Source organism: Peromyscus californicus, unplaced genomic scaffold (genome assembly GCF_007827085.1).
Source record: "Peromyscus californicus insignis strain IS unplaced genomic scaffold, ASM782708v3 Scaffold_2__1_contigs__length_46816999, whole genome shotgun sequence".
Classification (NCBI taxonomy): Eukaryota; Metazoa; Chordata; class Mammalia; order Rodentia; family Cricetidae; genus Peromyscus; species Peromyscus californicus.
In genome coordinates this window covers 44,749,393-44,764,236 of record NW_026294540.1, presented here as the reverse complement: position 1 = coordinate 44,764,236, position 14,844 = coordinate 44,749,393, and the positions used below count along the sequence as shown (strand labels likewise).

Below are 14,844 nucleotides of genomic sequence, written 5' to 3'. Positions count from 1 at the left end.
AGGCCTCGGGTTTCTACTACACTAATTTTGTGTTTGGTACTGTCATCTGTCCTCTGTAATTGGCACATTATCTTGCTTCACTGTAAGGGCATGCAAATTTAAAACTCTGACTTCAAAATCATCAGTGCCACAGTACAAACCCACTTCTAAATAAAGTGACAAAGTTGATCTGGAGATGGAGAGCAGAAGATGAGAACCAGAGATTGCAGAGGCAGCAGGAAAGAATTGGCTAAGGGAGGGATTTGGGGAGAAAGGAAGAGAGAGGAGAGGAGCCATGGGGAGAGGGATGCATAGTAGGTCTAGCTTAAGTGCTGCATATTTCAAGTTCCCCTAGAGTCCCTTTCACATGTCCTTCCTCTTTAAAGGGATGAGCTCTCTACATCAGGAGACACACGATGGCAATTTGAGGTGTGGCCTGAGACAGCAGAAGTCGGAGCTCTGCAGGAAGTCCAGATGGCAGTGTGCCCACTTCCCCAGCATGAAGGGTCTCTGTCCAGCACAGGAGGAGGTAAACCAACTACCACAGGTTTCCCTCCAGGAAACCTTAGTTATCAAGGATTTAGGATTGGTGTTTCACAGCATCCTTGTCTGAGGGGGCCATGAGCCAATACCAGGTACAAGCTACCCATGACTGTGCAGACCCTGTGGACCAGTCTGCAGGGGAATAACCTGCAGTACTCATTAATCTGTGCACCCTTCAGGTCTGTGGTCCTAGTGAAATGTTTCCCCACATGAGGGAAAGGGAGCTCCTTCCTCTCCTTCCTCTCCTTTCCCTCCTTCCTCTCCTTCCTCTCCTCCCTCTCCTCCCTCTCCTTCCTCTCCCTCTTCCCTGCTGTTGTATTTGCAGCCTTCATTTATCCCTGTGTCCTGCCCATCAGAAAAGACACAGTCCCACTGCATGCTGGCCTAGTTTACATGCTTGTGAAGGGGCCTCACTGTAGGGAGTTTCATCAGAACCATATTTGTCTCCTAACAGGAAAGTGACAGCAAGCTGGAGGAAAATGGGTACCACTTCAGATGGAATGCTGGGACATTGCTCCACTTTGGAAGTGAGTAGGCCTTACCTAGTAGGGCACAGTGGTCAGAGGTGGGGTCAGCACTCTTAAAACTACTTTGTACCCAGGTCCCACTGGGTACAGTGGTCAGGCCTAGACAGTCTTGTTGACCATAGAGCTAGGGCTTTCAGCTAGGCTGACTGCTTGCTTGTCCTGCTGGGATAATTGTCTAAAGTGTTGTCAGGTGCGCCTGACAGGCAGACAGCCTCTCCATGCAGTGAAGGATGGCCACTCTGAATGGGATGATTGTCAAGGCTCATCTCTGGGCAACACATGGCCGAAAGCATCATTGAGACCACTATATAATAGCCTGTAGCAGATGCTTAGTTTTTGGTTTCTTGTCTAAATTTGACTCTGGATTAGAGGTTAGGAAGAATAAGTCTGACCAGGCAGGTCCCCCTTAATTCCAAGAGTAGGTGGTCACTTAGCTTGTATTACAGAGGACAAGAGATAGATAGATAGATAGATAGATAGATAGATAGATAGATAGATAGATAGATAGATATAAATAGCTGAGGCATGGCTACAGAGGGATATTGAGATGACTTGGTGTAGGTGGCACATCTCTTCCCTCTGATCCTAACACCATTGAGATGAAACAGTTTGAATCAAAGATGGTGAACATCTTCTCACACCTGTATGTTGTGACATCCATTCTGTCACTGGCCAGTGACTTAGTCTGTGTTGGGTTCCAGAGACTGGGGAATGGGGACTGACACAACCTAACAAGGGAAACCAGCCAAGAGACAATGGCCTGCTTGCTCCTCGGCCCATAGCTTGTTTGTTGATCAGTGAGTGACCATTAAGGAATGTCTCACCCTGATGCACTTAACTAAAACCATGGCCTGTGGAAGGGAGTCTTGGGTAATGTGGCCAGCCATGGAATCTCTCGGGAGACAGCACATGTGGACCAGGACTCCAAGCCCTGGTAATGATGGTCTCTAAGAATGTGACCCTTAGGAACCAGAGTTGATGCCTAAGAGGCCAGGTGAGTTTAATGTGAACTTCTTATATCACTGGCCACTGCAGGGAGCATGTGATGGCCTTTAGATTGTTACGTGAGAGATATCAGATTATGATCAGGCTTACACACTCAACACACTCCTTCCACCACTGCCTGCCTCCTGGAGGCAGCAGGAACAGGTGCAGACAATACATGCTATTGGTACCAAGATCTTTACACACACTACCCCAAAGTGGCTCAGTAATACTCATTTCCCAGTGGAATAAAGGGAGTCCAAGTGATGCTGGGTAGCTTGCTATTTTGGACAGAACCTGACTGGTTGGGACTGTTTAAATTCCTCCCAGATCATTGACATAGACTAGTGTGGTAACAGCCTGGGTCTCTTGTAGTCTCAGAGTTCAACTCCAGAACTCTCATTGACCATCCTTTTCTCCTCAGATCTGCAGGTTCTGTTGGATATGTTCTGAGACAAAGCTCATCTTCACCATATGTGCATCCTGTCTCATCTAGGCAAGTGTTCAGTGAACTGGGTGCAGGAAACACAGTGCCTAGAAATAGACATGTTGGTGAAACTGCTTTTCCTTCTTGATCCTAGAGCTTGTTTATGGGACAGTAGCAGAGCAGCTAGGACAAACCAATCCCTGAAATCAGGACTTCTCAAGGAGACTGCACTGAGTTCTCCCTCAGGAAGTCACATGGGAAGAAAAGGGACATTATTCCTGCCTCATTAGGTCCTGAATTCCACCAAAAATAAACCAGGTATTATCTGAAAGGCCACAGGTCTAGGGTGGTGAATGAATCTTTCTGCCAGCCTCACCAATGGTCTAACACAAGCTTTTACTTCTAAGTGCCTGGCCATATCCTGAATTGTGGACCCCAAGAACTCCTGACCTGAGTATGTGCACACTGAGCATTAGTGACATGGAGGGAAAAGAGCGCCTCTCCCCTCCCCTTCCTAGCAGACTAGTATGCACTGTCTGAGCTCCAGAGGAACTCAGAGGCTACACACAGCAACGGGAGGACATGCTGTGGAGAACAATGACATGGTTTCTCTTCCACCATCCAACTACAGACAACCACTCCAAATTACTAACAAGATCTGGGGAATCTATAGGAGCATCCCCCTGTGGAAGCCTCCCAGTGGGTACTTACTGTTGAATCCTGCCCAACTTAGACCCCTTTGCATTTTGACCGTTCAGAAAGTCACCTATGCCTCTCTGTCTTCACAGATAACAAATAAAACCTTCCTGATCAGGTAAAGAAATATCTCAGAAGAGCATTGGGAATTAAATGTGCTTCTCTTTCTGAACTCTAGAGTGGATCTCCTGAGAACGGCAGTACCCATGGACCACCTGTCCCAGGCCTCCACTAACATGAAGAGGCAGAACTTGAGGTCATACATTTGGCCCATTTCTCACTGGTATTAGGCAGAGACAATTTACAAACAAATACTGAAGTATTTAATTAGAATTCCAACATAATTTCTATAAATCGGCATTCAGAATACTTTGACTACTGGAGGAGAGAAATCCAAACAATATGAGCTCTCAGGTTCTACCAGTTGCTTTTCTAAAGGTGACAGATGTTTGCACTTCATCTATAGACTCAGCAAAATCCAGTCTGATGCTCAAACACAAGATGTAACAACCAATGGGTCCTAAACCTAGAAGACATGGCAGAGGACAGGAAAGATTCCTCCAGACCCTGATCTTCTTCTTCCAGGACTTCCCACAAAGCCTCAGAGATCCATAAAGGGCTACAGGGAAGTAATGGAGACTGGGTATATGGAACAGAACAAAAGCTCAGAAACAGGCCTAACTGATTTTTTTTCACAGTCACCTATGGAAATCAAGGCAGAGAGAATGGCTTGTCCACAAATGACTGCAGAAGAAGATTTAAAAAAACAAGCAATAAGGAACCAATTGAAAAACTGAACACAGTCACCATTTCAATTGACCTCAAATACAAACACTGTAATGCTCACATAAAGTTATAGAAGAGGACTACATGATTTCCTGCCTTATAGAAAGGAGGATCAGAAATAACACGGAGAAGATGAACTGTGGACTCAGGATGCCTGCGGCCCCCAGACATGAAATACAGAGGCTGGAGCATGGCTGGAGCAGACACTCCCCCAGGACGTCTAGAGAGAGCCTGGCCCCTGACACACCCTGGCAGACAACAAATCCCTGACAGTGAATGTTGTGTGGCTGTGAGGAGGTGGAGGTGTCGTGTGTGCTGTGTGGTGTGAGGAGGGCTGAAACCTATCCCATTGTTGGGATGGAGATGAGCTCTCCAGCTGATCTGTTAACAGCACTGTGTGGATGGTCCAGTCAGCTGGGGAAAGCAGCAGGTCTGACCCCTAGATACTCACATGTGCTACCCATGCCCCTCCCCTGGTTAACAACTTACATACAGGGTCAGTGTAAGGACATGAAGGACGCCCCTCACCCACACTCACCACAGAGTTCTCTAGGTATTAGGACTAGATATTCAACTCCCCTTATGCTGTCCCACACACAGTGCTAGATTCTAGACCATGCTAGACATGCCTCCAACCACAGTGTACTAAGACATGGGGAAAGGTATCAGGCCCTGTTGGACACTTGACCTCCAGACAAGGACACACAGTTACTGTATGGCTCAAAGACTCCTGGAATCTTCCTGCACTGATGTACAACACTAGGTATAATGCAGCATGGGACACTACAGCCATGCCACCTCACTGGTACTACCAGCTGTCAGACCATGATAAACAACCTCTACATCACACACGCACACACACACACACACACACACACACACACACACACACACACACACAGAGAGAGAACTTCTAATGTACTTCTAAGTACTGGACCATGTGTGACTTCTCACCAAACTACACATTGACTGCTAGCTATCAGACATTGTTAAATAAACCCTCTCGCATACCTCCCATGTATTCCTAGGTCTGGATCCAGAATGTAACCCACATAATCCTTTATTAACAGCTACTTATCAGGTCATACAGGACACTCTCTTGCCACTGTATGCAAATACTCTGCTAGTATTGGTCCCCAGTTGACACCCTAATATCACTGAAATTCCACATACACTGCTAGGGTTCAGGCCCTCCTGAATATCACACCACCACCACCACAATCTACAGTGTTAGTATCAGGGCCCAAAGGATATCACATTTCATCAACCCATATATCCCTGTTGGATTTCAGACCTGCTGGGCATTTGAAACTCTATGGCAACTCCTACAAGGCTAGCTAACGGCCCTGGAATGCACACATCGCCCTGCAGCTGCCCCACGTGCACTGCTAGGTGTCAGGCTCTGCTGGCTCCCTCAATGCCACACACACACTCTGAAGTGTCAAGCACACTCGGACATCACATCGCACACTGCCAACCTACTTCAACATGAATGATCAGACCTTGATGGACATCAGCTCAGCCATAATCTGACACATACTCCGTAGGGATTGTGCAGAGCTTGACACCCCGTTCTTCCACTGCTCCTCTCTGACATACAGTTAGCATCAAACATACTGGACACATCACCACCCCTATGACCACACATCCACTCTAGGTACCAGGTCCAGTTTGACTTCATTCCCCACATTAATCGACAGCCATCAGACCATTCTGGGAACTTCTCCCCATGTCAGGTCTTCCACAATACTTAGAAATTTGCACATCTGGACACCCTCCTTCTGCTTAAGACACACCTACACTGCTAGGCATCAGCTTCTACTGGACTCCTTCCTCTGCTATACCATGTGCTGGGTCTCAGGTTCTACTGCTGGTTACTGGGTCATGCTGGACATTAACTCCTGTCCAAACCACAGTGCATATAAAGTGCTGTGTGTCAGGTTCACTTGAACACCAGGCTCCATCACGCATGACATGCTAGGTATCCAACAATGTTGACACACACCCTTACCATCGATATACACAACTGGCCCAGTGAACACTACAATTTTAAAGGCTCTGCTAACACCTCCATCACTGACATATCAAGTTTCTTGCCATTGTTCTCTTACTAACACTCTGTGCAGATTTCAGTCATGTATATTAAAGTATGTTGTATGCATATACAATAATTGGCTTCAAGCCTTACCCAAAATAGCACCATTCTGTTGACAACATACACTACCAGACAGGGGCATGGGTCTAAGCACGGCTGAAAATTAGCAGTGCTTTTGCGGCAGCAGTATGGGTGTAGGAAGAGAAACTTATTAGATGAGGCCTGTTATCATGCACAATGTCTGGGTTAGGACTGGGGAGTCCTGAGGATATGATACACAGTAGTGCATCCAGGCCTCAGGTAGGTGTCCAGCAAAGCGTGAAACCAAGTAGTGTGTTTCAGGCTATAGTGGCAGGGGTAGGAGTGTCCAGCAGGGCAGTGGTACATGGGTAGGTTTGGAAGCAGGCCTGGGGGGCAGTAGCTAGTAAGGCCTGTTGTGTGGGCGGCCCCTGATAGTGGGATGAGTCTCTGTGGGAGAAGAGGGAGATGCTCTGCTGTGTGTCTTAGGAACACAACAGTGTATGTTGAGTGGCAGCAGTTGGGAGCTGTCTAGATCCATTAGGACATGACACCTAGCAGTCTATGTAGGATACCAGGGGAGATTCCTGCCATGCCTGTTCAATAGTAATATATGTGGAGCAGTGCTAAAGATAGAGATGTTATAGGGAAAAGTGTGTGTGTGTGTGTGTGTGTGTGTGTGTGTGTGTGTGTGTGTGTGTGTAATATGTGTGTGTGTGTGTGTGTGTGTGTGCACTTGTGCTGAACTTGTGGCAATGGTCAATGTGACAATGCTGCATTGTCATGGAGATAGCTGTCTTAGAGAAAACGAGTCAGTGACTAGGAAAATAGAAGCCCAGGGTCAGTATATTATTAGTGAAGTTGATCAGAGAAAGTGTCTTCAAGTTATAGACGAGAGATTTTGGAGAATAAGGGTAGAAAACAAGAAATGTGAGACTTGATGAATACAGGCCTGGGGGAGGAATTTGACTTTATTTTTACTGTACCAAGAAGCCAAGTTTTCTCTTTGCCAACAACACTAGGTATCATCGTCTGTAAGGTGTCCCCACACTTAAATTAAAACCACCTGCACATTGCTAGGTGTCAGGTGCTACTGTGAAAAATGTCTTCTACAGCAGGTGCCAAACACACATGCCTAGGTGTGAGGTCCTGCTAGATCAACTGTCCACTAAAAAAAAATGCTCCTCTCATACAGTTGGGAAGTCTGTCCTCCAAGAGATCAACAACACGATGGCTAAAGCCCCTGAACAGGGCTGGGTGTCTGGTCTTTCTAAGGATGCCCTCACCTACAGCCGCAGAAGCCACAAACAGCTGCCCACATAGTATAACACAAGTGTCAGGGTCTAGTGTTTATCTCTTCCCTTACAACCGCATAGACACACATGGTTAGGTCACATTCCTGATAGGAATCCCCTCAGCTACAGCAGTGCCACACACCCAGAGCTAGGTGTCACATCCTGCTGGGCACCTCTTCCCCTACATCCAAAGGACCATACAGTTACACAGCTAGTTTTCTAGTACTGGTACCCCTACCCTATAGTCAAATGCCAGGTACACAGTCACACATTCACAAACACACTCAGGCACACATGCTTGTATGATCCCATGCACGTGCTCATGCAGTCTCATCTAGCTGTCATGTCAACAAGGTCTCCCCCATTCAGACAAAGCCCTATTTACACAACCATCAAAGTGCTGCCCTTCTGGGTGTCCATCCCCTGCAGCCAAACACATACACAGAGAGACAGAGAGACAGAGAGACAGAGACAAAGACAGGGAGAGACAGAGATAGACAGAGACAGACAGAGAGACACAGAGTCCGAGGTCAGGTCCTGCTGTTCCCACTCCATAACAGACAAAGCTGTCTACTCAGGGCTAGGTGTCAGGTCCTGATACATACCTCTTTTTCTGTATTCACAGTGCAATATTCTTACACAGCTAGTTTACCAGTATGCACTGCTCCCCTATAATTCAAATGCTAAGTACACACTCACACACTCAGGAACACATTCAGGCACACATGCTCCTACAAATGCCTTCACGAATTCAATGCACTCTCAGCTAGCTATCAGGTCCTAGAAGACAACCACCATACAAGGAAAGCCCCACATACACTTCTAGGTGTTAAGTCCTGTGAGGTAGAGGTATCACCCATACAACAAACAAACACACATCTCTAGGTGTTAGGTCCTGTGAGGTGTCCCACATAGAGCCAAAGCCCTATGTACACACAGCCAACAAGGTGCTTCTGCTGCTAGGTGTCCATTACCTACAGCCAATCTCTCTCTCTCTCTCTCTCTCTCTCTCTCTCTCCACTCTCTCCCCCTCCATCCCCTCCCTCTGTCACATACACACACATGTATATATGTACATCTAAGCCCCTGTACTGTTAGGTATACACATGCCTAGAGCCAAAGACTCCCAATACATGCGATTTGACTGGTCCTTCAGGGTTATTGTCTCCATTATAGGCAAAGCCACCCCCTCATCAACACACAATACACACACACACAAACACACACACAAACACACACACACACACACACACACACACACACACACACACACACACACACACACACACACTAGTGCAGTTACATGGCAGGATCTGTTGGATTTACAGCTTCCTTAGAGCCAAAGCATCTAAACAGGGCCAGGTGTCAGCTTCTGTTAGGTCCACCCTTCCCTACAGTCAATATTCCTCTTACACAGCTAGGTATCATGACTCCTAGAGATCCACTGCCATACAGTAAAGTCCCATGCACAGGGTCAAGCGTCAAATCCCGCTAGGAACCCCAGACATGGGCAAACATCCCAGGCACAGCTCTCATATTCATATAAGGTGTCATGCTCAGGTATTTGTCTCTAGCCTTACAACCAAAGTTCCACATACAAACATGGTTAGGTTTTAGGATCTGCTAGGTACCTTTCTCCCCACAGTAAAACAACAGGTTAACACAAACATACAAACACACCAACACAAGCATGCACACATGCACATATACAATCATGCATGCAGGCCTGTAGGAACCCTCCCCAGGTTGTGAGTCTCAGGAGTTTTTCCCCTAGCCCCATGAATGGAGCTATGGACTTAGGGGAAGGCTAGGACTTGGCACCTACCTCTGGGTGTGTGGCATTGTTGTAGAACTGGGGTCTTCCTTTCAGGACCTGACAAGTTGTCATGTATGTTTATGGCTTTGGCTGTAAGGGTGAGACTACAATGCTACCCTTGACACCTAGCCCTGTGAGGAGAGCTAGGGCTTAAAATAGAAAGAAGTCCGTCAGGACTTGACTGTGTGTGTGTGTGTGTGTGTGTGTGTGTGTGTGTGTGTGTGTGTGTGTGTGTGTGTAGGGTTGTGCATTAGTTTGGTGAAGTAATGCCTACTAGGTCTTGACACACCTACCCTACAGCCAAAGATTTTTATTCACATATATGGCTCACTATCAGTTCCTGCTGGATAAACCCTCCCTTACAGCCTAGCCAAACTGACACAAATTTCAGAACCTGCTAGAATGTCACCCTATATTGAAAAGACCCACTTATGACTAGGGTATCATGTCCTCCTCAGTATCATCTCCCCAAAAGCAAAGCTTCAAATATACTGGCCAGGTGTCACATCATGCTAGGTACCCTAATCTCTATAGCCAATGTTACAGGTACACAAAGAGATGGAGTTAGGTCATTCTGATTACCCCCTGCCTTATAATCAAAGACTCTATCTCTGTCTCTGTCTCTGTCTCTCTGTCTGTCTCTATCATACACACATGCACACAACTATGTATCTGTTCTACACATTTCCTCCCCACAGGAAAGTCCCACATACACACACGGCTAGTTTCCTAACTCCTTCTAGGTACAATCTCCCTAGGAAGATCTCAGAAGAACCTCTAAGAGGACATGATATCTAGCTGTGGAAGAGGAATATATATATATATATCCAGAGCTAGACATAAAAAGCTAGATGTCAGGTACTTTTGGTATCCGCCCCCCTCTATGTTTTACACTCACTTCAGAAGTTTGGGAGCCAGAAACAGCTGATGGAGATGACCTCTGGCATTTGTCTTTCTGGATCTGGGTTCTCTCACTCAATATCTTTTCCACATCCATCCATTTACACAGAAAAATGCCTTAAAAACAAAGAGGATTATTTGCTGAGTGTCTGCAACTAGGCCTGTGATTTTGCAGTTGCATGCAGTTTACAGGACCCATTTCTTTATTAATGCCTAAAATGGGAGATCCAGGTTCACTGAGGGTGCCTCCACCCCTGTGTGTTGTTCCTGAATTGTGTAAGAAAGTAAAGTGAAGGAGCCGTGAAGAGCAAGCCAGGAAAGAGCTGTCCTCTGAATCTGCTAGAGTTCCTAGAAAACTTCCCTAATGATGGACATTGAACAGGACATGGGGGCCTAATAAACTCTTTCAATCACATTGAGTTATGTCAGGACCTGTCTGTCAACAATACAAAGTATACTAGGACAGTATCACAGGACTGGCCTCAATTTGTAATCCTCCAGACTTCACCTACTGACTGCTGGCTTTAAGAATGTAATATAAACCTGTATGAACAAATGCAAGTTTAAGGTTGACTAGATCTTAGGGAGACAACAAATCATGGACCAGCACAACACAATTCCATGAGGTCAGGTTATTTTAATGAAGTTAATCATAGAACACATCCCAAGCAGACAGATTGGAGAAATACTGCTGAATGGGGGTAGACACAACAAATAGTGCCTCATGATATATACAGAGAGAGGGGAGGAATCAGTGTATTTTTAGTATGTTAAGCACCAATCAGAGGGTATAAACACAGGAGTGAAATCATAGACTTGAGATAGTTAATCATGGGACATATAAGCAGCAACAGTGGTTGCAGGAAGGTCAGTTTAGGAGACCGGCAGAAGTGTGGCAACATCATGTCTTGTTCTTGCTCTGGATCAAACGTTGGTGAATGTACCCACTGCACTCTGTGGAGCATGGCTCATGAGGTCAGGACACATGTTAGCACATCGTGACCAGCACACACAACCGTTGTAATACACATAACCTGGCTCATGAGATCAGAGGATGTGGGACATTCTGAATCCTGCCCCAGCACACATCTCATCTCAGTTCCTGCATTCTGGTTGGTGAGGTAAGAAGGTATACCACTCCTAGATCATCCAGCATCAGGAAGTTCTCCCACCTACAAACCAGCACTGTGTGTCTCCACCCCTGAGCTCAAGCAGAACACAGAGGAGCCTAGCACTGCCAAACTCGGAACACCAAGGATCGATCCAAACACTCCCCGACACAAAGGAAACAGAAGCACTCAAATAACAAACTAAATCCAGATAAGCAAGGCCCATGACAAAAACTGAAATAACTTGAAAAACCCAGGACAACATAACTCCTCCCAAAATGACCAATCCCAAAGCAGAAAGACTTAACCAAATTTAAGGTTTGGTAACAAGGGAAGCCCAATGGCAGATGCATGGATCTCCCTGGGAAGAGGAAATAAAGGAATATCTCCTGGGGGCAGGTGAGGATGGGAACTTGAGGGTTTGGGTTGGGAGGTGCATGAAGGGGTATTCTACTGAAAGAGGTGATTGTCATTAGGGAGCCTTTATTCAGTAACTGATGGAAATAGATGCAGAGATTCACAGCAAAACATTAGATTTCTTTTGGGTTCAAGGAATCTTGCTGAAGAGAGGGAGAAAGGATTGTAGGAGTCAGAAGGGTCAAGAATATGACAAAAAGCAGAAAAAAGTAACCTGGGTCATTGGAACTCACAGAGTCTGAACCAACAACCAGAGAGCCTGCATAGAAATGACCTATTCCCTCTACATATATGTGACAGATGTGTAGCTTGGTCCACTTGTGTGGCTCCTAACAATGGTAGTGGGGCTGTCCCTTGGGCTTTGGCTGGCTCTTGGGAACCTATTTGTGAGTCCCTGCTGTGTACCACTCTGCTTCCTGACACACACTGCTCAGTACAATACCAATTGGACAAGTCCTGACTCACAGAACGGTAGAGAACACTGCGATAAGAGGAGGTCTGTAGATGGACAAGAAAACATGGCTATTACTCTGGGAATATATTGGTGTCACTGGGCAGATAATGTTGTGGGGTATGGGATGCGAGCACTTTTGAAGATCTGGCAGATCCAGTGCTGGGTGGTGATTAGGATAACCCACATGGCAGGGACCATGTCAAGGAAGGGCTGATGCTCCATTAGTGGAAGCAAACTGCCCATGAGTAATTTCCCCGATGGATAAGGCTTGTTATTATGCATGCCTTTCCTGACCTCACCCAGCAGATTACTCCACAGTTTGCCCATTGCTGGGGCCCCAGGAAAATTAAACCACACTGAGAGCAGTGGGCTATGGAAACCACCTGGTGAGACTTAAGGAGGACAGCTCCACAGTGATGCAAACCCCAGTAAAGCAATGTGGGATGCCATGACCATTGACCTTCAGCTATGTCTTGGCCACAGCATACCTCCCTTCCCAGCTTGGTTTTAAATCATACGGCATAGCCATTCAGTGTCATCCATTAATGACCAAGATCCCATATGGAAAACAACACCCAAATGATGTTGATCCTCCATGGATTGTAAGAATGAAGTTAAAGACCAAGGCCAAAGGGCAAGTGGCATGGCACTAATGACTCTGTGGTCTGCTCCTTGCTGGTTCATTGCCCACCAGAAAGAGATAGATGGAATCCTTACCATGAGAGCTCTTTGGGAATGAAAGCTCAGTAGAGTGGGGAGATTGGATGAAGGTAAAGGTTCCATAGCAGCCCACGCCAGGAGCAGCTGAGTGGGTAAGAGGCCTTGGGACTTTATTTCCCACACTAACACACCTTATACCTTATACCAGGCAAGTGTTCCCCAATCACAAAGGAGTGACTTTGGATCTGTCTTCACCCTCAGGCACCCTGTCTTTCTGCAGCCATCACTGAGCCACTCCTGGACACCTCTCTGGTACCCTGACTCAAATGTAGACACAACTGAAGATTCTGATTCCACCTTGTATTGGTGACTTCCCAGGGATCACATGGTTCTCTGGGGAAGACAAAGGGTGAACACTACCCACTTGCAGTTCGCGTGAGACTGTTGGCCCCTCTTTCATCTAAACACTCCCCTTCAAATCAAGATTGGGACTGAACTTCAGAATCTCAGAGCTCAGTGAATACTGGCTTGAAAATCATCTGCAGCCCTGGTTTTCCCTGGTTTCCACCTATCCAGTTCTTAAATTCTCAGAAGACTTTTGGTGATGGGGTGAACATTACCTTTGCATTTAGATTTTACAGTACTGGCAGGTAAACCAGGGGCCTAGGGTTACATATTCTCACTGCCCTGGTCATCATCCCTTATGCCAAGATCTGAAAACAAAGTAACCCTGACTTGGGCCTGACTTGCCTGATACAGGCCCTCCATCTGCTAGGAAAGTCATTGAACTTTCTGATAAGTTTTTGTACCCCGAAGGCAAACTGAATCAGACACAATTGGAAAAGCCCAGGTTTGATGGGTAAAGTGTTCCTGGATGAATCCCCGCCCCTCATAGAAGAGACAGGGATGGGAGACTGGAAGAACCACATGTCTGTTTTCTGGGATGCAGCTCTAGGGGAGGAGCTGTGTTTGGTGGGCTTTGAAGGGGCAGGTTTGGGGAAAGAGATGGGGAGGAGAATTAAGATGGATCTTCCACCAGACTCCTTCCAAACATTCCAGACTCTTTGGGTATAGGGATGCCAGGGTGCCAGGGGCTGAGGTGGAGCTTCCACCCTAATATTCCAGACTCTTTGGGTATAGGGGCACCGGTTCAAGTCTGACTACTTCCTTCAGGCATGGGGTGACATGAGGAAGAGGAGTTGGGAGTTGCTGGGCTCACATGCAGCAGGAGGTATGAGGGGAGGAGCCTCCAGTCAATTGTCATCCTGGAGACCTCAGCCATCTGTTTCTTGAAGCAGCAATGAAGGCAAGTTTCTATGAAAAAAATAGATCATTAACAAGTTCTAGTTTTACTGTAAAGATGAATGTACAGAGCAGAAGAGAAGACAGACCCTTTATTGGGACATCTTGAAAACTGGAGGGTTGCTGGGGATGTCTTTCTGTATGTTGTGAATGTGTGTTGCTCTGATTTGGTTGATAAATTAAATACTGATTGACAGTAGCCAGGCAGGAAGTATAGTGTAGGTGGGATAAGCAGGGAGGAGAATTCTGGGAACAGGAAGGTTGAGTCAGGAGTCACCAGGCAGACACAGAGGAAGCAAGATGTGAAGGTAGAACTGAGAAAAGGTACCAAACCACGTGGCTGAACATAAATAAGAATTATGGGTTAATTTAAGTGTAAGAGCTAGTCAATATTTAGCCTGCGCTAATGGCCGAGCAGTTTTAATTAATATAAGCCTCTCTGTGTTTACTTGGGTCCAAGTGGCTGCAGGGCTGCAGGAGCCAGGCAGGACCAGGAAAACTTCAGCTACAAATGGCACCCAATGGCTCGAGTTTGTACCTGAATCTTGAGAATATTTAATAAGCAATTCTAAATGGAGCCCAAAACAGGTTCCTGCTTCATGTGTCATGTGGGTGGCGAGATGCCACACCATGTGGTTTTGAGGCGCTTCATGGCGGGTTCCTGGCATACAGGCTTGACCTGCAGCATGGCAGCAATGGGGCATCTGCAAGTTTCACATTACACTGCATGGTAAATTTAGCCTTTGCTAATAAAAGAGAGAGAGAGAGAGAGAGAGAGAGAGAGAGAGAGAGAGAGAGAGAGAGAGAGAGAGAGAGAAAGGAAAGAAGGAAGGAAG

At 46.5% G+C, this 14,844-nt stretch overlaps 1 long non-coding RNA gene across 1 annotated transcript; it reads left to right on the top strand.

Annotated features, from left to right (window-relative positions):
• Positions 1 to 295: 295 nt before the first annotated feature.
• Positions 296 to 9,364, top strand: LOC128120520 (uncharacterized). Its single transcript, XR_008221895.1, has 3 exons — positions 296 to 508; positions 977 to 1,049; positions 3,335 to 9,364. It is a non-coding gene; the product is annotated as an uncharacterized LOC128120520 (long non-coding RNA).
• The last annotated feature ends 5,480 nt before the right edge of the window (positions 9,365 to 14,844 follow it).